Genomic DNA, 23,449 nt, shown 5'->3' on the forward strand with positions numbered 1-23,449 from the left:
TCACATCCCTCCCATGCTTTTTCCCCAGCTCCCTCCCCCTTGTACAGGACAGTAGCCACAGGGGCACTCCCCTGGCCTTCCTCTTGCTCCCAAGTCTCTGCATCTCACAACCCAGGCCTCTCAGCTTCTGGCCTATCTACCTAGTTCCAAGGAAAGCCTACAACTTCTCTTTCCCACTCCTGTCCGTTTTTCCTTCAGTTCTTATAGGGAACAATTGTCCCCTGCTCAGCTGGATCTGATTAATGAACAGGGCTGGCTGAGTCTTGGCCATTGGCACTTAAAGGGGCATTCCACCCTGTTATAAAATTCAAAATTCATAATCCTACATAGCAGCTGCATCCAAGCTTTAGCCAACTGAGGGACACATTAGCAATGTGCAGGGAAACCTCAAAACTATCCTTAATTTGCACAGAATGGATCAACCATCTTTGTCTTCAAAACAAAGAAGTAGCTAGCAGACACTATGAGCCACATAGCAAAGTTAAAAGTCTTTTTGACCTTCTCCCTTCTTTATTTTTCTACAGTATATTTTTTTTATTCTTTAGTTGCTATTGTTCACTGAGCTCATATACTGTAAGTACAACCCCAAGCAAGTCATTCTTGTGTATAAAACTGGGCTATTAAACTCGAGCCTGGCTTTTCTCAGGTGTCACCAGGTAAGTATATACCTTGTAGGTACTGGCCTATTGGTGCCCACTGGCAAAGGGTTCACGATTCTTTACAAGCAATTCCTGACTCAGACCTGACAAACCCACTATACCTAATACACTGCTTTCGTAGTATTTATACCTAAAGTGGAACATATGAGGTGTCTGCTGAAAGCTGGTAACTTATTGATACTTATAATCATTACGAGATGTGTGTATGGGTAGTATTTAAGGAATAATGTAACTATATTGAAAATGATACCCTTTAGGTCTTGGAGTGAAAGTGAGTCACCAGGGACTCATATCTCTCAATGTTGGCCCATAAAAGTGGGAAGGAATTGTCACCTGACCCTGGCTAGCCAATAATGTAATTTATTTTTTGATCGTCTACTTTTGCACCAATCCAGAAAAGTCAGTGGAAAACCATGAAAGACAAACTACAAACACTGAAAGTATGTGGAAGTGAAAAGGAATGATAGGATAGTTAGGGGATCGCCCTGTCTGTGAGTAGAGACAAAAGATTGATTCAGTATATCATAGGGTGGAGAAAGACTAAGGGTACATCTACATGGGGCTAAAAGCCGTGCGGCATGACCATAGCTAGCCCAGGTCAGCTGGTTCAGGCTCGGGGGTCTCGGGCTTCTTTTGTTTCACTATAATTGAACTCAAGTGCTGTGTGTGATACAGGAGCTGTGAGCGAAGGTAAAACTGGTAAACTGGGGTACCCTATTCCTTTGGGAATAGACAATCTGGGTTTTCTGTGGGTATCCAGTGATCAGGGGCTGGATACCACAGGAGGACACTTTGAAGGGACTTGGGAACAGAGGAGCATCTATGGTCAACAGGACGAAGCCAGGTCTGGTGTAGCCCAAAGGAGAGTGCTTGAGCAGCTGACAGGCTGGTTGAGTTAGAGAGCTGGCACAAGCAAGACTCCCTCACTCCAGAAGCAGGTGATAACAAGGTGACTCACAGCCATGGGTGCCCCAAGAAGCATCATGGAACTGATTTCATTCCTCTGCAGGTAGGTAGACATAGGAGCTATTTCTATATGCTGCAATTTTTAGGCAGGCACCTTTCTAATTTACTCACAGCAATCTGAATAGGTTATGCCCTGATCCCTCTGTTGGCTCTGCTACCCCTACTATGAGACATTGTGCGTCTTTTGGTGCCTGAGTTCCCATTTTTGTTGATTTCTCTATATTCAGTTTTTTTATTCCTGCAGTTTTGCAAGTTCCCACCTTTTTGTTTTTGTAGACAATCTGAAACTCTGTCTCCACAGTAACACTGAATTAGTCATTTATTATTTATGTTCTGTGGGGCATCCTGGCAGAAGTAATTATATACTGTTATGTGGCTGGGATAGAAGAAAAGCCTCACTGTAAACAAAATATCACAAAGCAAATAATGTGGGAAGAGAGGATTTTACTTCACCCTGAGGTATAGTCTGCTCTGAATTTAAAGTTTTGCATCCAAAAAAATAAGCACACTCTAAATTTTGCAATCCAAAAGTTGCAAATATTCAATCCAAGGAAGGGGGTGGAAGTTTGTGATAAGGACTTTTGAAGTGGGACTTAAAGAATTTGGTATGTCCAAGGAGCTGCAGAAAGGCAACAGTCAGATCAACTAAGGTCTCATCCAAAACCGCAAATACATTAGAGTTTGGGTTTCCACCATGTGCGAGCCTAATACAGTTCACGGTCAGAAAACTATTCCTGATATTCAGCATTTATCATGAGTAGGGCTGGCTCTAGGCACCAGCAAAGCAAGCAGGTGCTTAGGGCTGCAAATTTGGGAGGCTCTACTAGACTGGGCAGCTTTAGATACAGTACCAGGCACGTAGGAGGATTTACACTTCTGAGCTATGGAAGCAGAAATTGACTTTTCTTTTCCAGATTTAGCTAATATTCAGAAAGGGAATCCAGCACCTGCCTTCCAGATTTGAACACCCTCAAAATTCAGGAGTGCTCAAGCTCAATTTGGGCAGCTGTTACTTAATTTCTCCCAAATCAAATATACTAATCCACAGTAACTTGCTGTAGGAAAAAGTAGAATAAATTGAGCAAGAAATGCTTCCCAATGGTTATTAGGACTGGAATTGCTATTTTCAACAGCCATTGCTTTTTATTATTATTATTTTTAAGTTTTAGTTTTATTTGTTTAAAAGGAAGACAGTGATATTGCATTGGCAAATTCCCCATAGAAACAAAGAATGGAACAAAAGAATAATAAAGGCACCTCAACTTTTCCTCATATATGTAGGACAGTCTTATAATATGCATCCAGATAGCCTTCAATCACAGAAGCTGAAAATTGTTCCACTTTACTGCAGTTCTGTAACCATATGGGAACCAATCCTGTCTGTGTTCTGTGCACATCAAAAATTCCTGCTGAATGACAGCAGGAGGGTGCGGGGCGGGGGGGGGGGGGGGGAGCCAATTTTTTTTTTGCTTGGGGCAGCAAAAAACCTAGAGCTGGCCCTGATCATGAGACTATGTTTCTCACAAATTTTTGCTCTGTATAGTTTCAGAAAAAACAATGGAATTTCAAAGAAACCCTGCTCTGAAACCATAAGGCCTGTACAGTATGTGCTGCCAGGAGACACATTCCTGCATAAGGCTGGTATCACATCATTTATAAGGAAAAATAGCACACTGTCAGTTTATGACTGACCAATTGAAAAGGCAAGTTGGGAAACTGACAGGCAACATTGCAACTAATATGTTAGCGGCTGCTTTTTTATGAGGAAGAAAAAGTGGAAATGCAGCAATTGTCATCTTACATAAAACAGAAACATTAAAAGGGATTTTCCTGCTGTGTGGGGGAAGATTTTCTTTTCATATGAAAACTCAGTCAGTTTTTAGCACCAGCATTATGAACATCTGACACACCTCAAAGTATTTTAACCCATTTGGGCTAAACTCTGGGCTTCAAGGAATCATTCTTATCAGTCTGGTTCTGTCTGGCTCTAAACGGGCATTTAAAATGGCAGCGTTTGAGACACCACACCTTTTCTGAAATTGTTTATGTTTTTTGGATTTGATGCAGACCTTGAACCATAGGTTTATTTTCTTTCTTAGGTCACACTGGCATCTAGTGGTTCTACACTGCGTAGATTGGACAAATCAAATGTATATACATAAATAGAATATGAGTTTGTAGATAGATATTTACACACACAAACATATTATGGGTAAAATTTATTAAACATCTAAAAGATTTAGAAGTCTATGTCCTGCTTTCAATAGCTATTTAGGGACTTTTGAAATTTTTACCTACTATGTATAAGTTTGTATATACACAGACACAAATGTATACACAAATAAACTCAGAGACATTGCATATTTTTCCTCTGAGGTGTTTTTCCCATACAATCAATATATATATATATATAGGCTATAAACCCTCATGTTTCAGGGTATATCCCAACTCTTAACTGGCTGGGGTTAGGAAGAAACATCCTCTCTGAGCCAGTAATTGCATAATTCAATTTTATTCTAGGCGGATATTGAAATTTGTTTTTGGCTTCTGTTTGGTTTGTTAAGAAGCTTGGCATTTTCCACTGAAAGTTGAGCAATAATTAAGAAATGTCTTTAATTTGTTAAAATTCCACATGCCATAAATCTTCCTGTTCTCCTTTTTATGACTGTTATCCAGGGCTTACACCTATTTGTGAATAGCAGTAAATAAAATTTATTGACTGGGAGAGAAACCAAGACATGGGAAAACATTAGGGAGACTGGACTAGGAAAGCACTTTGATGATATTAATATACAGGTCATGGAGCCAGACAAATAGTCCGTGACTAACTTCATCTAACCCAGTTATACTCCAAAGTTATTAACTCCATCTTCCTGATTTAAATAGATGCATTATTTATAGAAGATATAAAAAGAGCTGAGGGAAGATGTATCAATAGATATGCAGTTCATACTTAGTCTCATCAAGTTATAAAAAAAAACTAACACTGGAGCCAGATTAAAAAAAAAAAAAAAAAAAAAAAAAACACACCACCGGTTGGTTTTGTTTACTAATTAAAAGCCTATTTCTTTTCACTATGTAAGACAAGATCCAGATAACGTCCGTGGGCATCTTCCTATTTTTGACAGCTTACTTGTTAGTGCATAGAAGGAAAGAAAAAACTGCTATGAAAATGAGAGCCATTTATATAGGTCGTATACCTTATATATTTAAAATGAGTTTTACTGGTAATCACTCCCCTCGAAATGTGCACACAACTCCCATTAACGTTCATGTGAAATAAGTGGGCATATACTTGGGAGAAAAGAAAGTGTTATGTGAATGAGGTCCTACTGTTCACATTAAAAGATTATTTTTCATTCTGTTAAAAAGCCATGAGAAAGCAATAATCAGATTGTCAGAGAAGACATCATGGGTCCCATAAACTGCAGCCTCTGGTCATGTTTTAGTACTTGATACTACAGAGGGAATAAATAAACCACTAGACAGCTATAGGAAATATGATAAATGCAATGTAGGATTGATTTGTAGCCTGGATTTCAGAATCCAGTAGTTTTTATGACTAACAACTAATGCATTAGAAATCCCACTGCAGTGATCTAGCAGACATGGATTCAGGCATTTGTGGTGAGGTGAATACTATTGGCTCCAATAAGTTTCTTTAGCCAAAATTAATTGCAATGCAGCATCATTAGAAAGTAGTGAAAAGTTTATTCTTTCTAACTCCCTTCCTCCCCTGAAAGCACACAGATTCAGAAGCCCAAATATGACACTCTGACAGTAGATAGCTGTTTTCACTATTCATTCTCAAAATTGTGTCTTATACACAGGCTACTCATTCTCCTACCGACTACTCAGGTCCCTGAACTCTTGACAAATAAGGACAATATCTAAATCTCTCTCTTTGGCTTTGGAGTTTTTCCCTGTAATTCTAATGGGCCAAAATCTCTTTATTACACTGGTAAACCCCACTGAAGTCACTAAGGTTATACCAGTGTAGCTAGAGAAGAATTTGGCCTAATTCATAGAAATCCATCATCTGATCATGGTAACAATGGTTTGATCATAAATAACAATACATTTTATCATGTATTTGTATTATGGTAATACTTAGGAATCCCAATCAAGGATCCTGGCCATACAGAGCTTATATGTATGGACAAAGAAAACAATTTGTAAAGGCTACAGAACTCACACCGAGAGCGACCATACCCAACTTTGACTTGAATTTTTGCAAACTTTTCTGGAAAAGTGTGAGTGTAATGAGGGTTTGCAGAGCTCTAATTAAAACAGCTCTATTATTAACATTCTCCAACATAAATATAACCCATAAACGGATTTATAGATAAGGAAAACTGCTATATACAAGAATATTATAGCTTGATTTCTCAGCATTTTTAATCTTTTCGGTCTGTGTTTTGGCAAGGAAGGTATGATTCTAAACACACACGCCATTTATTGTTACATATCCTTAGGTTTATTCTTCCTGGCAGAGGACAGCTGACCCTGCATCTGGGCAAGAGCTGAGACTCAGGGGATCCATCTTTACCTTCATGTTGATGAAATTTCCACAGAAATTGTTATTGAGCTCCAAATGAGGCAGCTGAACAGCAGAGGTGAAATTTCATTCCTGAGGCAGCTGGCCAGGTTCACAATGTCATGCCCGAGCTCATTTAGAGACAGTCAGACTTGAATATCGGCCAGTATGTCACCATCAGGCAACATTTATAAATAGCTGGAAATACAATGCATGGATACGGAAGTATAAGTAAGAATCAGATTTTTAATGAGTAATTATGTGGTAAATGAAATATAATAAACAAACCCTTTAATGTCTATCCACTTCATTCTTTCTATAAACATGAATATTTTACAGTTTTCCAAGCTTTAATTAGGTTACTGTAAACTTGGAGGGAGATATATTTGTCATGGTTTTAAGACCTATTGGTATGGCTCAACCATGTGAAGGCGGACTAAATTCTAATTAAAACATACATTGGTCTCTGAGCTCATCATCAGGCCCATCAGAGAGAGATCAAGATGGAGTATAACATTCAGAAGCACGCTGGAGCTTGGGTAAAGGTAAAAGGTTCAGAGGCTGTACACATGAGCATTCACAGAACAGCCATGCTTCATTTTTGGAAGAAATGTCTTGATCTGTGTGAAAGCTGCTAAATGCTTATGTGGGGATAAGAAGATTTAAACAGATTGAAATCCCTCTATTTTTAAAAAAAAAAGTGGTTTTTGCTTCCTGTATTTTTTAATTTATTTTAGTGTGAGTTTGAAGTAGTTGCCTCAGCTGAACTTCCAGCCGGATCCCAAACAAATTCTACTAGTCAACAATTTTTTCCCCCCAAAAGTGGCAATATCTGCTCCAGCTCTGACATGACATTCTCTCATCTATCTCAACCTCTCTTCTTGTGCCCATGTAACTTGTTGGCAATTGAATGAACACTTTCATTGAATGAATTATTGTCATCCCTTGGCTTTCTGTGCACTGACTTAAGATCAATCAGCACATGAAAGGTTGGTAGGAGCTAGCAGCCTATGGCATCCATAGAGAGAAGACATTTGCTATTTTTTTAATTAAGTTACAAGTCTTCAGTCTTCAACTGGAATGGGTAATTTCTAATATTTCTCAGGTCAAATGAGTGGTCATATTGACATAATGCAATGTACCATGATTCCATATCCAATCTATTAACTCATCCTTTTGATCCTTTAGTATTGCCATATATTTAAGCAGTTTATGCAGCACTTATATTACAGTTTTATAATTCTACTTGTGGTTATTAGTGTCCAATAGGAATTGTACTTGCCTACTACTGAAGCATTGTTTATTTTAATACTTAGATGAAGCCTGGCTACAAAATACTTCAGTATTTAATTTACGTATATGGCCCACATTACTGTTGTATCAAATTGTTTAATAGGGTCAACTGCCTCCTCAGCACCCCCTCATGGCCAGGGTTGGCTCTGCAGCATCCTGACTCAGTTTCCCTCCTCTTGGTTCCTTAACACAAAAAGAGGCTTTCATATGTTCAATGCCTGCCCTTCCTGGGGTCTGGTTTTATTAACACAAAGTTCAAAATAACTAGAAAATATCTTCCACACAGCCTTAAGTTGGGCATGACCCCTCCTCCCTGAGGTACTGTCCATTCTTTCTCTCTGAGCAGCTGGAGAAGGTGCAACGCCTGGCCTGCCTTCTTTGCCTTTTCCCCCAAAAGGAAAACAAAAAACTTTCAGCTGGGTCTTCTTATCAAGCCCCAACTCCCTTCCTCACAAACTGCTGCAGGAGACTCGGACTCTCCCTGCAGCTTAACTTGCTAGATTCCCTCTGTTGACTGTCCACAAACCAGGCTTCAAGTTCTATACAAGTGCCCTAAACATTGAACTATCCTTCCTCTCTTCCTACATAGCCTAGTAGAAATGTATTTGTTATCTCAAAAGAGGCTCTCTCAATATTTATGATAATGAATGTCATTCAAAAGCTATTTAAGGCAGCCAACATGCTTAATAAGATTTTATGCCATTGCACCCTTTATATCACAGGATTTCTGTCATCTGATCACCCAGACCAGTAGTGGGCAAACTTTTTGATCTGAGGGCCACATCAGGGTTGCAAAACTGTATGGAGGGCTGGGTAGGGAAGGCTGTGCCCTCCCCAACCAGCCTGGGTCCAGTCCCCTATCTGCCCCATTCAGAACTCCCGACCCATCCAACCCCCCTGCTCCTTGTCCTCTGACCGCCCCCCGGGGACCCCACCCCCTATCCAACCCCTCCTCCAAAGCCCCTTTCGGAATGTGGTCCCTGCGAACATGGTTGGAGGACTCGGGAGGAGCAGGGGCAGCCACGCAGCTGGAGAGAAGCGGCAGTTTCCCCTTAGAATCATAGAATATCAGGGTTGGAAGGGACCTCAAGAGGTCATCTAGTCCAACCCCCTGCTCAAAGCAGGACCAATTCCCAACTAAATCATCCCAGCCAGGGCTTTGTCAAGCCGGGCCTTAAAAACCTTCAAGGAAGGAGACTCCACCACCTCCCTAGGTAACGCATTCCAGTGCTTCACTACCCTCCTAGTGAAATAGTGTTTCACTAATATCCAACTTGGACCTCCCCCACTGCAACTTGAGACCATTGCTCCTTGTTCTGTCATCTGCCACCACTGAGAACAGCCGAGCTCCATCCTCTTTGGAACCCCCCTTCAGGTAGTTGAAGGCTGCTATCAAATCCCCCCTCATTCTTCTCTTCTGGAGACTAAACAATCCCAGTTCCCTCAGCCTCTCCTCATAAGTCATGTGCTCCAGACCCCAATCATTTTTGTTGCCCTCTGCTGGACTCTTTCCAATTTTTCCACATCCTTCTTGTAGTGTGGGGCCCAAAACTGGACACAGTATTCCAGATGACGCCTCACCAATGTCAAATAAAGGGGAACGATCACGTTCCTCGATCTGCTGGCAATGCCCCTATTTATATAGCCCAAAATGCCGTTAGCCTTCTTGGCAACAAGAGCACACTGTTGACTCATATCCAGCTTCTCGTCCACTGTGACCCACAGGTCCTTTTCTGCAGAACTGCTACCTAGCCATTCGGTGCCTAGTTTGTAGCAGTGCATGGGATTCTTCCGTCCTAAGTGCAGGACTCTGCACTTGTCCTTGTTGAACCTCATCAGGTTTTTTTGGCACAATCCTCTAATTTGTCTATGTCCCGCTGTATCCGATCCCTATCCTCTAGTGTATCTACCACGCCTCCTAGTTTAGTGTCATCTGCAAACTTGCCGAGAGTGCAGTCCACACCATCCTCCAGATCATTAATAAAGATATTAAACAAAACCAGCCCCAGGATCGACCCTTGGGGCACTCCGCTTTAAACCAGCTGCCAACTAGACATGGAGCCATTGATCACTACCCGTTGAGCCCGACGATCTAGCCAGCTTTCTATCCACCTTACAGTTCATTCATCCAGCCCATACTTTTTAACTTGGTGGCAAGAATACTGTGGGAAACCGTATCAAAAGCTTTGCTAAAGTCAAGAAATAACACATCCACTGCTTTCCCCTCATCCACAGAGCCAGTTATCTCATCATAGAAGGCAATTAGGTTAGTCAGGCACGACTTCCCCTTGGTGAATCCATGCTGACTGTTCCTGATCACTTTCCTCTCCTCTAAATGTTTCATAATTGATTCCTTGAGGACCTGCTCCATGATTTTTCCAGGGACTGAGGTGAGGCTGACTGGCCTGTAGTTCCCCGGATCCTCCTTCTTCCCTTTTTTAAAGATGGGCCCTATATTAGCCTTTTTCCAGTCATCTGGGACCTCCCCAGATCGCCATGAGTTTTCAAAAATAATGGCTAATGGCTCTGCAATCTCATCCACCAACTCCTTTAGCACCCTCATGTGCAACGCATCCGGCCCCATGGACTTGTGCACGTCCAGTTTTTCTAAATAGTCCCGAACCACTTCTTTCTCCACAGAGGGCTGGTCACCTTCTCCCCATATTGTGCTGCCCAGTACAGCAGTCTGGGAGCTGACCTTGTTCATGAAGACAGAGGCCAAAAAAAGCATTGAGTACATTAGCTTTTTCCACATCCTCGGTCACTAGGTTGCCTCCCTCATTCAGTAAGGGGCCCACACTTTCCTTGACTTTCTTCTTGTTGCTAACATACCTGAAGAAACCCTTCTTGTTACTCTTAACATCTCTTGCTAGCTGCAACTCCAAGTGTTATTTGGCCTTCCTGATTTCACTCCTGCATGCCTGAGCAATATTTTTATACTCCTCCCTGGTCATTTGTCCAATCTTCCACTTCTTGTAAGCTTCTTTTTTGCGTTTAAGATCAGCAAGGATTTCACTGTTTAGCCAAGCTGGTCGCCTGCCATATTTACTATTCTTTCTACACATCGGGATGGTTTGTTCCTGCAACCGCAATAAGGATTCTTTAAAATACAGCCAGCTCTCCTGGACCCCTTTGCCCTTCATGTTATTCTCCCAGGGGATCCTGCCCATCTGTTCCCTGAGGGAGTCAAAGTCTGCTTTTCTGAAGTCCAGGGTCTGTATTCTGCTGCTTTCCTTTCTTCCTTGTGTCAGGATCCTGAACTCAACCATCTCATGGTCACTGACTCCCAGATTCCCATTCACTTTTGCTTCCCCTACTAATTCTTCCCTGTTTGTGAGCAGCAGGTCAAGAAAAGCTCTGCCCCTAGTTGGTTCCTCCAGCACTTGCACCAGGAAATTGTCCCCTACACATTCCAAAAACTTCCTGGATTGTCTGTGCACTGCTGTATTGCTCTCCCAGCAGATATCAGGGTGATTAAAGTCTCCCACGAGAACCAGGGCCTTCAATCTAGCAACTTCTGCTAGTTGCCGTAAGAAAGCCTCATCCACCTCATCCCTCTGGTCTGGTGGTCTATAGCAGACTCCAACCACGACACCACCCTTGTTGCTCACACTTCTCAACTTTATCGAGAGACCCTCAGGTTTTTCTGCAGTTTCATACCGGAGCTCTGAGCAGTCATATTCCTCTCTTACATCCAACACAACTCCCCCACCTTTTCTGCCTGCCTGTCCTTCCTGAACAGTTTATATCCATCCATGACAGTACTCCAGTCATGTGAGTTATCCCACCAAGTCTCAAAAGATAGATAGAATCATAGAATATCAGGGTTGGAAGGGACCTCAGGAGGTCATCTAGTCCAACCCTCTGTTCAAAGCAGGACCAATCCCCAGACAGATTTTTCCCCCAGATCTGTAAATGGCCCCCCGCAAGGATTGAACTCACAACCCTGGGTTTAGCAGGCCAATGCTCAAACCACTGAGCTATCCCTCCCCCACTGAGCTATCCTTCCTCCCTTCAAAGCACCGCTTCTCTCCAGCCAGCTGCGCAGCTGCTCTGTACTCCTCCTGAATCCTCCAGCCCATGTTCACAGTGCTCCTGCCACCTGTACCTCCCGCCTGCTCACTTGAGGCTGCAGGTGAGCCTCCCTCCCTGCTCTCCCCTACCCCTGCAGGGCAGCCCCCCCCCCCCCGCAGGGGGTGCGCCGGTGCTGAGCTGCCCTAGTGCCTGGCCCTGGGCAAATTCTTTTATTTTGAAGATGCATGAATGAAACAGACAAAAACCAGAGATAGTTTGTGGGTGGAGAAAGTGAAAGAAGCAGCCATATGCTTACATATAAAAGTAACCTACTCAGCACAGTCGCCTCAAGGCTCGAATAATACGCAGCATATTTGGGAATTCAAAGCAAGTGCAAGAAGAAACTCCAAATGGCATAATGTATCAGAACATCTTTTGAACAACAGTAATGAGGAGTTATTACCCTGGGGTTCCATTCACTGCATTGCCTCCCTGCCTAATTCCAGGTCAAATTTAAGGTCCTACTCCTGATCATTATTTTCAAGTTTCTTAGTGTGCTGGGTCTTGGCTATCCCTCTATCATCATGACCATAACCAACCGAGACAGCTACGTTCATCAGGGAAATTGGATTGGACAGCACGTGGGATGAAACGTGCACATGAAAGTGAGGTGGCTTATAGTTATCGAATTTCCTTCGACCAGTGTCAGAATGAACAAGGACCACACCATGACCTACCACAACAGATGCATTTGTCAGAGCCCCTGGAGTTCATTGCACCTGGGAAGAAACTTGCATATACAGGGGAGTACGCTTTTTTCTATTGCTGGCTGACAGCTATTGAATTCCCATCTACCAGATGTCGGAATGAAGCCACCCACCTTCAGAATGACATTTATTACCTCTTTCCTTATACTATATCCCACTTCCCATATCCTGCTCCCCAATTTCCCCTCCTTCCCAAAATAACTATAATACCCTGAGATGGCCACATATAAATAAATAGCAATATACCAAATTTCAGGCTAGATGTTTGCCTAATTTATCTTTGTTCTGTGCTCAGATAATGAACCACAGCAACGCATGTGTTTGAATTACAGAGATACTAAGCTGAAAGTGGGAAAATTTTGTATTAAAGAATACCTGTATCCATGACAAATTAAAAGAAGAAAAGAGCCAAGAGAGTTTATGAAGAAAGATAATCTGGGTAGTTATTAGTAGGAGGCAGGGATTTCCAAGCCTGAGCATTTGCAGCAACAATCAACATAAGCAACTTCCATGCTCTCAGTTGAATTACAGCCAAATAACCTTCTCCTTACCACTAAATACTATTTCCGGATATCCAATGGTGGAGAGCAAAGTATCCCAACAAAGAGTTGTAACTTATTGAGAAGAGATCTTAAGCTGTTGTCTGAGAAATGCACCATCTGCCAACATATTTTAATGAGATTTGTGTGAGTGTCACAGTAAAACAAGCCAAATCATTAATTTGAAAGTACTTTTTACTACACATACTATGAACTATATTCTGTCACCACATTAGAGCCGATTACTTCTGTGTAACATGTTAAATCTCCATGCTATTAATGAAAGCTTCACTTGCTGGGGGAGGAGACTTAAGGTTGTAAAATAGCGGGATTCATATGTCCCGGAGCATCCAGCACTCACTTCTCCTGAGCGGTTTTTTAGGAGATGGTAAATACATACTGGCTGACATCCTGGTTTACTTTTCATATGAAGATTGAGAAATTATATATTTTATACATACACACAGCAAAAAATGGCAAATGTCAATTACTCTGGGCCTTTTTCTGCCACCTTTACATGGTTTGAGTAGTATCTTACTCTACAAGTAGACCTACTGAACTCAATGGGCTAGATTCTCCCTGCACTCACTGAATGTCACATGAAGAAGTATAAAGGGAAGTAAAACCATCACCTTCTTTTTGATCCTGAGAGAACTGCTGGGACTTGGGATCCAGGCACACAGGAATAAGTAGCTGCTGTGCACCCAATACCATCTCCCCGTACCCCCACACTATTTAAGTAGGTGGTGAGGTGTGGGCAAAGCCTTGGACTCCACCTTCCAATACACCAATCAACACTGTCAGTGGCATAATTTGCTGGGATGAGATACCCATTACCAGGCACAGTTTACTTCCCATCCACATCTAGCCAGCTCCACCTACTTTCTGCGCCACACCCTGTCCTTCCTAACCTGTGCCTGGGTAAGACTTGCACAGCCACACAGAGTAGGGCACAGTCACAACTGAGCCTGTAAGTATTTAGAATAAAACATTCACGATGGGGGTGTTAAAGTTTGGTAGCCAGTTCAGAAATTGCTTAGGCAAATTACCTTCTTGCAACATTCTCCCCTTGTTTACACACCCTGAAACACCCACCCATTGTGAAACAAGGATATTTCTGTTACAAACTAAACTAGAAAGTCATGCAAAATATTTGAACCTGCATTTTTTAATCTTGCCTTCATTAGAAGAGGCAACAATATCTGACATCACTGAGTCACTGACATCTAGTGGCTACGTGTATATTTCATATGGATTTCCCAAGATTCTGGCTATGTCTTCCCTGCAAAAGAGTGTGGTTTTACATTAAGATAACTAATTTAAATTAGCTATCTTGGGGCTTAAGGGCACTTAGACAGCCTTGCAATGCCTAATGTTTAAAGGCACCCTGCTTCCTACTGGAATATACAGCCTCAACTTAGGTGCCCAGACTTCCTATACAATGCAAGGGGAGTGTTAGATGCCTAAGAATGGGATTCAGGAAAGCCAGCATGTTGAGCAGTGAACTGCCTAAGCTAGTCAATAGGAAATGCTGAGGAAAGGAGTGTGGCTGAAGTTCCCCATCAAAGTGAGCGAGGAACCTCACTCCAGGCCAGAGGGAGGCAGTTCCCTCTGGTCAGATTTCGCATACGTGAGCCCTTTCCTGGGGTCAAGTGCCTGAGCCAGGTCAGCCCTTTCTCACAAAAAGCTGAGGGAGAGATGATTTCTCCCTTATATCCTATAGTCCACTGATTAGGGCACTCATCCGATATTTGGGAGAGCCAGGTTCAAATCCTCAGTCAGTCTGATTTGCAGCAGTGACTTGATACCAGTCTTCTACCTCCTAGGTGTATTTCCAAACCAGTAGGCTATAGAGTATTTTGTGGTAGGTATCTTTCAATGTCTCCAGTAGGACATGGGAGAGCTTCGTTAAGGCCTTTGTCTAAATCAGGCAGAGTAGGGATTTGAACCCAGCTCTCCCACATTGCTGCTGGGTACTCTAACCATTGGGTTATAGGCAATGTTCCCTCTAATGTTTTTCATCCATGTGTGGAATTAATTTTGTTATGCACATCAGTATCAAGGTAATGTGCAGATGTGTGCCATCAGTAGAAACAAAAACCCTAGATATAATATATTTTTTAAAAGTTACCATAGAGATAATTACTCCAGCCAGGACAGGTTAGGCATTTTAGAACGCACTACTTAAAGAATTAAATTTAAGCATAAGAGAAATAAAATTATGAAATGCATAGGCCAGTCAAAAAAACCTCAAATAACTGCACTTTGAAAGAATAAAATTACAGAGAATATATGTGCAGGAAGTACCAAGTAGAAACAACAACATAAGTATGTGTGGGGAGGTGAGTGTGAAAGAGATAGCATGTGTGAGAGAGAGAGTGTTCTGGGGAAGTGTATGAGAGACTGTACGCTGTTACTTTAAGCGGAGTCTAAAAGCTTGTTCAGACACAGCAGCAGCTGCCAGCAGCTCCATCTCTGTCTCCCCCCCGCTTTCCCCCACCGCTCTGCAGAGATGGGGTACATGGGTGGGACAGAAGCAGGGGGAGGGGGACACCCTGACATCAGTGCCCCCTCCTCCCCATACTCCACACAGCAAGCAGGAGTCTCCCGGGAGCAGCTGACCAGGGGCTCCAAGGCAGAGGGCAGGAGAGCATGGCAGCAGAGCAGCAGGGGGAGGGGCACCTGAACACAAGTCACCATTGCTGAGAATGTGTGCGGCTGTAATAATCAAGTGCACGGCACATTTGATGGACTGTTGTGCAGCCGCACAGCTTAGAGGGGACACTGGTTATAGGATGTAAGGGGATCACCATTGCTTTCTCCAGTGGCTGTATTTTATGGAGGGCCTGATCCAGTAAGTGGCTTCTGAGAACACCTACGACACTGGGCCCCATAGCACAGGTGCCAACTTTCCTTGGCGCCAGTGGGTGCTCAACCCTGGCCCCACCCAGACTCCGCTCCCTCCCTGACCCTTCCCAAATCCCCACCCCAGCCCCACCTCCTCCCCGAGCACACCACGTTCCTCCTCCTCCCCCTCCAACCCACCACTTGCTGCGCGAAACAGCTGTTTCACGGTGCAAGCGCTGGAAGGGAGTGGGGAGAAGCAGGACTTGGCAGCGTGCTCAGGGGAGAAAGCAGAGGTGAGCTGGGGCAGGGAGCTGCCAGTGGCTGCAGAGCATCCACCAATTTTTCCCCCATGGGTGCCCCAGCCCTGGAGCACCCACGGAGTCAGCACCTATGCCCCATAGGTGAGGTAGGCAGGAGAACGCCTGATTTAAGGATCCCAATGGGGTTAGGCATGAGTCAGGCATCAAGCTGCTCAGGAGTGTCAGGTCTTTGGTGGCTTTGCGCATGCCCACCAATGGAAACTTAGGCGCCATGGGAATTTAGGTGCGTAAAGGTCTAGGCGGCAGCTGAGCAGGGGTTTTGAGATCAAAATTTTGGATTTAGGCACCTAAAGTGGCAGTTTGACATTTAATTCCCTTTGTGGCTCTAGTCCTTGATGTACTATCCTAGTGTGGGCACTGTAGTTTTGACTTCAGTGTAACTATTGAGGTAACCCCAAGTGGGAGGTGTAGGACTGACCTTGACTGGCTACACTGAAGTCAAAACTACAGAGCCTTGTCTCCACTAAGATTTTACACCAAGATAACTTGATGTAAAACACACCTTTTTCAGCCAAGATAAAGCCTCTATCATGTGATCCCACCTCCTCAATTTATAAGCAAAGGAAATTAATGAATTAGGCCAACTGCAACTATGTTCTGTTTAGTTATGCAAAAGTTACTGCAGCATTTATTTTAAAAGAGCATAGATTCATTTAAATGATTGATTTTTGAGAATCTAATATTAAGTGAGACTCCAATATAAAGTATTACTCTTCTTTGAAAGATGAAATAGGGGTTTACACTTGTTCCCTTGGGTTTTTTGAATCAGAAGAATTAAAGAAATGGAGTTTCAAGTAATGCTAGATGGAGGGTTAAAAAGGGTATTTTAAGTACCAGTCTACCTGCTGGCTCTAAAGATGAAACATATCAGTTAAAATTATAAAGCCTCTATGTGTCTTTGCTTTAAAAAAATATATTCAAATGACACTTTCAAGGTTGCTGAATCAAAATGCTACCCTGGTGGGCAGTTATCCAGTATTGCAGCTCTGATATAAGGATTCCAAAGATGTATTTTTGCAACCTGATGTTGCTGTAGAATAGAATTTTAATTTTTAAATGTCTTCCCTAGGAAAAGATTCTTGTTCAGCAGTATTCATTTCAGTCTTTTCTACCTGCATGCATTTTCAGATTATGAGTTCTTTGGGGCGGGGACTGTGCCTTCTTTTATATTTGGAAAGTGCCTATCATACTGTGGGCGCTGTGACACTTTAGGTAATCTGACTGTACAATTTATGAATTCTGTGGGAGATTATGAACTCTATTTGTATCTTTAGCAAGCTGCAAACAGTTTTCAGTGTGCAGCACCTTTGCCTTCTCTGTTTGCTATTTGAAATTCCAAATGTGGGTGGCAAAGGAATAGTAAAAGACGGTTGACTTCTGGGCTGTCCTACTGAAATGGACTAGCTCTAAACAATAGACTGGCTCCCAACCAGTAGAATGGATTTATCAGGGGAGAGGTCGCTGTGTCAATGAAGTCACGTGGGAGGGATCTCTGGTTAGCTGTTGAGACTGATAAGGGAGTCACCTGACAAAGGAGACTGGATGGTAATAAATATGAACAAGCTGGTCTATTTGGAGCCACTGTTCTTCAGCTCAAGAAGAGGGAGAAACAACCCAGCACATAGGAGCTGGATAAGGCAGGTGACCCTACCTACCTTCCTGAACACAGATGGTCCCCCATGGAAAGGGTGAAATAGTGAGGGGCATTGCATTTAGGATGTTTGCTGTCTTCTATATCAACTGTACTCTCTTGTGCTTTATCTGTTAAGTAGAAGAGTGGTGTTAGAGTCTTGTACAAAGTGTCTCTGGGTGTTAAGCATTTACACTTCCTCATGACCTCTTGAAGAAACCAGAAACCTCACACCTTTGTATGGAGTTTTGGGAGAAGTGTGTATTTATTTTATAGGGGAGTTGGATGAATCAGCAGGGATCTCAGGAGTGGGGCAGTGGGTTCCAGCTCTCAGAAGGGAGTGCCTCAAGAGTGTGCCTGGGGACCCCAAGCCTGAGGCATTGGCTATTCAGCTCTAGAGGCTTAAAACACCCACTGACCCAGCAGCTGGCTTCTCACAGCCATCTAGTGAGTGATTGAGAGGGAATGCTCAACTGGGAGTTTTGATAGGTGCTAATAGAAACAAGTAATAAATATATAACTTCCATGTAGTTCATACTAAATAAAATTCTTAATGGGACTGTTCATCAACTGGGAGTGTTTTGGCTGCTTATCTTTTGGTTTAGAGTGTCCTCTGCACCAAGTCTAGGTTAGCATGGAAAAAAAAAATATTTTGAATCCTTAACATTAAACTTCAGCCTGGGGCAAGTGTCAAGATAGTTCAGTGTTTTAGTCTGACAGCATCTCTAAAGGCCTGTTCCTGCTCCCATTGAAGCCAATGATACCACTCCCATTGACTTCAGTAATGAAAGATTGATTTCTCTATTGCCTTCAGATTGAGTCTCCTCACAATATTATTATGAGGCAACATAGATGGCTCATAAATAAAATGGACCAAAATCTACTCTGAGTTGAGGTACAACTTCTGTTGAAAAAGCACTTTGAGTTCCTGTTGGATAACAGAGCAGTATCACTCACTGTATCCTGTGTCTGCCTCTCTCTTTTGGCAAGTTCAATGTGTTTGAAAGCAGACCCTGGTTTCAATCAATAATCAAATTATGAGTTCTACTATTGCAGATCTTTACTTGTCAGCCAGGAACACTTCTAATCTATTGCATTGTTAAAGAACATGGCATACCACCCCCTAAAGAATGCCTGCATTAGTTTGGGAAAGAATTCGTGTAGGCTCTCACCTGAGGTTAGAGCAATATGCTGCTGCTGACACCTTGTGGAAATGTAACATAAGAAATGGCAGACTTGATTTCAAATTCAATTGAGATAATCTGAATGAACAGGCAATAAAAAGGATCATCTAATTCTAAAAAGTGTAAGACATAAGAAACACTCAAGGCATATAGCTATTCTCTAATAAAACTACAATCCACCTTGTATTGGAAAAAAGGCTCATCTGTCAGGTAGCATAGGAGCATTCATTGATTGTATTAAGAGACAAGACTGGTCCATTTAATTTAAAAGGTGGACAGCTGAATGGAAATGTTATTGACATCACAATAGGTGGTGACATTTCAGTGGAGAACTTATAAAAAGCTGAAAGAATTCTTGGAAACTTTCCTTGCTGTCTTTTTAGTGCTCTTAAAAAAAAAAAATCAGAATTTTGGAGCTGCAACTCTACAGGGACTGCTGGTATGAAGTAAATAATTCTTTCAATGGCTCTTGTACCCAAGCACACTATACTGTTAAAATTAAGTGGCTCTGGATAGTATTTATTCCATTCAAGAACTTTAAAAATCAAACTAGTTTTTTCTAAAAACAAAGCTGTAGATTCTCTCCCATGCATTTATTTTTAAATATTACCCTAAAAAAGCCCATGGGAAATCAAAATGTGTCATAGGATAAAGTCACTTGAGAGATGAAGCAGAATAATTTTATTGCACAAAAATAACCAAGGTAAGAGTGCAATGTGATGAGTCTGTCTCACCAGGCTAAAGAATATTGAAATCTCCTGGTGGCACTAAGCACATTGCAACCCCACACATCCTCAAGATCATCATTTGGCTTTAACTTTATGCATCCTCCAGCATCTTCATAAAAAGTCTACACTATTACATAGCTAATTGGCTTATGTGGCAGCACTTGATTTTTAAAACACACAATAAAATATATATATAAAAAAAAATCACACACACACAAAACCAGGGATTTGGAGCAATCAAATTTTTGAATTGCTCTGCTCTGGCTCCACTCCAGCTCTGGGCAAAAACCTACTGGTCCATGCTCCAGCTCTGGGCTCCACTCCACAGCCCTGCTTAAAACACTTTTTCTGGTGAGCTCCTTATTGGCCTCTGTCTTATTTGAAATTTTAAGGGATGAAAAGTGCTCTTTATTGTACTTAAACACTTTGTTATGAGTCCCTGATGATGAAGGCAGGGCTTACACGCTACATATACTACATGGAGTAAATACTGAATTTGGCATTAGTGGTACACAATACACCTGTTCTTGAACAAAGCCTTTGCTATAGTTTATCATTTTATCACAGTAGGAATAGATGGACAAAACATTTATTTATGATACTACTTGGCTCTAAAGTATATCACTCTTGCTCTAATTTAAAATGAACTACAGTGTATTATTTTGATGCTTATGGTTAAATATATGATTTTGAAGAAATCTGATGATGTTCAAAAAAGGACAAGTGCAGAGTCCTGCACTTAGGATGGAAGAATCCTATGTATCACTACAGGCTGGGGACCAACTGGCTAAGCAGCAATTCTGCAGAAAAGGACCTGGGGATTACAGTGGATGAGAATCTGGATACGAGTCAGCAGTGTGCCTTTGTTGCCAAGAAGGCCAACTACATATAAGGCTGTATTAGTAGGAGCATTGCCAGCAGATTGAGGGAAGTGATTATTCCCCTCTATTTGGCACTGGTGAGGCCACATCTGGAGTATTGCGTCCAGTTTTGGGGCTCCCACTACAGAAAGGATGTGGACAAATTGGAGAGAGTCCAGCAGAGGGCAACAAAAATGATCAGGGGGCTGGGGCACATGACTTACAAGGAGAGGCTAAGGGAACTGGGATTGTTTAGTCTGCAGAAGAGAAGAGTGAGGGGGGGATATGATAGCAGCCTTCAACTGCCTGAAGGGGGGGTTCCAAAGAGGATGGAGCTCAGCTGTTCTCAGTGATGACAGAACAAGGAGCAAAGGTCTCAAGTTGCAGTGGAGGAGGTCTAGATTGGATATTAGGAAACACTATTTCACTAGGAGGATGGTGAAGCACTGGAATGGGTTACCTAGGGAGGTGGTGGAATTTCCATCCTTGGAAGTTTTTAAGGCCCAGCTTGACAAAGCCCTGGCTGGGATGATTTAGTTGGTGTTGGCCCTGCTTTAAGCAGGGGGTTGGACTAGATGACCTCCTGAGGTCTCTTCCAACCCTAATCTTCTATGATTAGGAAGATGGAATAATGTTCCTATCGCCAGAGATTTAATCTACATTTTTTTTAAAAGCAAACCCTTTACTTTAAAATAGGATGTAAGAATTAATAGTGTTATGCATGTGTCCTTCACTTAGAAGTATGGCAATTATGTTAAGTCATGACATCAAATTGGGGCAAGGCCTTCATGAATTGACACTGGTACACAAATTACCCTTATTATTATTATAAGAGAAAGACCCAAAAAATTTTCACACTTGTTGTCTGGTCATCCTAGGGTGTGCACATGTGTGGGTCCCAGCTGCTCCCTGCCCCCCTTCAAAAGGGATCAGAATATTTGGCTCAACTTAGTATCACCGAGACTCCTGTTTATGCATATGGATGTGTCCCATGGGTTCGCAGCACTCAGATAGCAGAAGGTGCCCATCGGTAATGCAAAAATTGTGACAAGGCATTGCATAAAAGGAGAGTTTTGAAAAAGAGTTCAAAGAGGCTAAGGGGGTGGCTTTGAGAGTGTTTATGGGGAGTTCCCTCCCAACGGTGAGTTCCCTCCCAACGGAGGGGGGCAGCATGGGAGAAAGTAGGAAGTGCCTGTTTGACAAATTAAGAAATGGGCGATGGAAGCTGGCATCATCTCCTTTCAGTGATGCTACATTTGCAATAGTGTTTTTCTGTAAACCCCCACCTAGAGAATAAAAATGCAGTAGTGGCATAAGTGGACACAAGCTGGCAGAAAATTGTTATATGCCTAATACTGAAGCTTTTGTTCAAAATGTTGCGTCCATTTTCCATTGGAAAGCAAGCAAAATATCATACAACAGTTCAATACTTCAGAGTCACCTTCAGAAAGAAGCCAGTTGTAGTGTTATAAGAGGTCCAGAACGGTGGTGGGTTTTTTGGGGGGGGTCGATAGGGGGAAGGTTAAAGAAATGTACCCATACTTTCTTCCATTTTAAAATTGGGGTGAGGGGAAAGGAAGCATTGTCTTGTACTGTGTGAATGGGAATGGAATAGCAGTGTTAGCTTTTGTTGTCAGAAAAGATTATAAATAATGTAATTGTTGCCTGACCCAGTCAGTCTTCCCAAACTGGAATTTGGCTTGGTATATGTTGAAACAAGGAAATATTGTTCTAGCTCACTAATTGCTGTTCTCTATTACAGAGTAGTACCTTATGCGTGCTATATTTGTTCCATTTTGTGTTTGTTAAGTCAAGAAATTGTCTGAAGAGTAACAGGCTAAGCTGCAGTAGCTCTCAAATTGAGGAGCCAGAAAAGTAGTATGGCAAGAAAAGCTAACAAGAAGATGTAGATTAAAATTGGGTACTTACACCATCTCACATATGTGACAGCAACACAGCCTCCCTTACACAACCTTAAGCAGGTGTGAGGGAATTGCCTCTACATCGCTTCCAAATTTGGTTCGGGGAGATGTATGTGACTCACTCAAGGTCATACAATAATCAGTTAGCTAGCCAGGGAGAGGAGGCGGATCTGACTACCTTGCTCTAGCTACTGTCTATAGTGTACTGAAAAATATCAATATACCTCATTCCATGTTGAAAAGGCCACACACCTATTAAGTTTCCCAGGATCCAGCTACTGAACTACAAGTGGTTTTCATGGAGACCCTGTGCCTTCACATCAGCTTTAGGTCCCAGTGGTTCTGGTCCCACTAGGAGTGCAACTCCAACATATCGTCAGGGACTTCTCTAGTTGCAGCTGCCCAGGGAAACCACAGAAAACTAGCCTTTTGCCAGATTGCATTTCTGTCCTGAGCTCTGCAGGGTCAGTGTGGTGGTAACATGCACCTGTCCTGACCAACCCATGACCGCCTCTTTCCCCCAAAGCATTCACTAGACTAAACCACAAAGCTCAATTGACACTTGAGTCCAATATTATGTTCCCAGTTCCCCCATTACTTGGGTGTAAGGGGTCAGACTCACTCCTGCGGCACCTCCTGCTGGTCATCTGGGGGAAATCAGCTCAATCCAGCCTCCAGAGTGCCCTCTGCAGGCCAGTGATCCACCTTGTCCTCCTACTGACTCCCATGTCCCTCCCAGGACCCCAATGCTCCTTGCTCTGGGTGCTGCCCCCTAGGGTGACCAGATTACAAGTGTAAAATATCGGGACGGGGGCGGAGCCAAAAACGGGGGGCGGAGCCCAAGGGGGCGGAGCCAAAAAAATTTAAGGGGCCTGGGGCATTAGCAGGCCCCGCGCGCTGCCCTCCCCACGGAGCCTCCCACCCCCTGGCCCGCCATGGGCATATGCGGGGCAGCACGGTAGGTCCGGGCGGGCCGGGGGCAGCGCGGAGCGGGCAGGAGCCGGGTGGGTGGCAGGGGCCGAATCCCTGCTGCTGCCAGGGAGCCCCGCGCCTCTCCCTCCCGCTCGCGGCTGTGGCTCCCTCCCGACGCGACGCGCCCCCCCCGCTGCCCCGGGCACATGCGGCGCGCGTCCCCCGCGCCTAGTCTCCCTCCCACCGGGAAGGAGCAGCTGGACGTGCGCCG

General features: G+C 43.1%; 1 long non-coding RNA gene across 1 annotated transcript in view; it reads right to left on the reverse strand.

Moving 5' to 3' along the window:
- LOC135972468 (uncharacterized) overlaps positions 1-23,034 on the reverse strand; it is a 46,714-nt gene extending 23,680 nt beyond the window's left edge. Inside the window, exon 1 of the long non-coding RNA XR_010588926.1 lies at positions 22,865-23,034. This is a non-coding gene — a long non-coding RNA (uncharacterized LOC135972468). The remainder of the gene's footprint in view (positions 1-22,864) is intronic.
- Between the last annotated feature and the right edge of the window lie 415 nt (positions 23,035-23,449).

The sequence above is a fragment of the Chrysemys picta genome, chromosome 6 (genome assembly GCF_011386835.1).
Source record: "Chrysemys picta bellii isolate R12L10 chromosome 6, ASM1138683v2, whole genome shotgun sequence".
Classification (NCBI taxonomy): domain Eukaryota; kingdom Metazoa; phylum Chordata; order Testudines; family Emydidae; genus Chrysemys; species Chrysemys picta.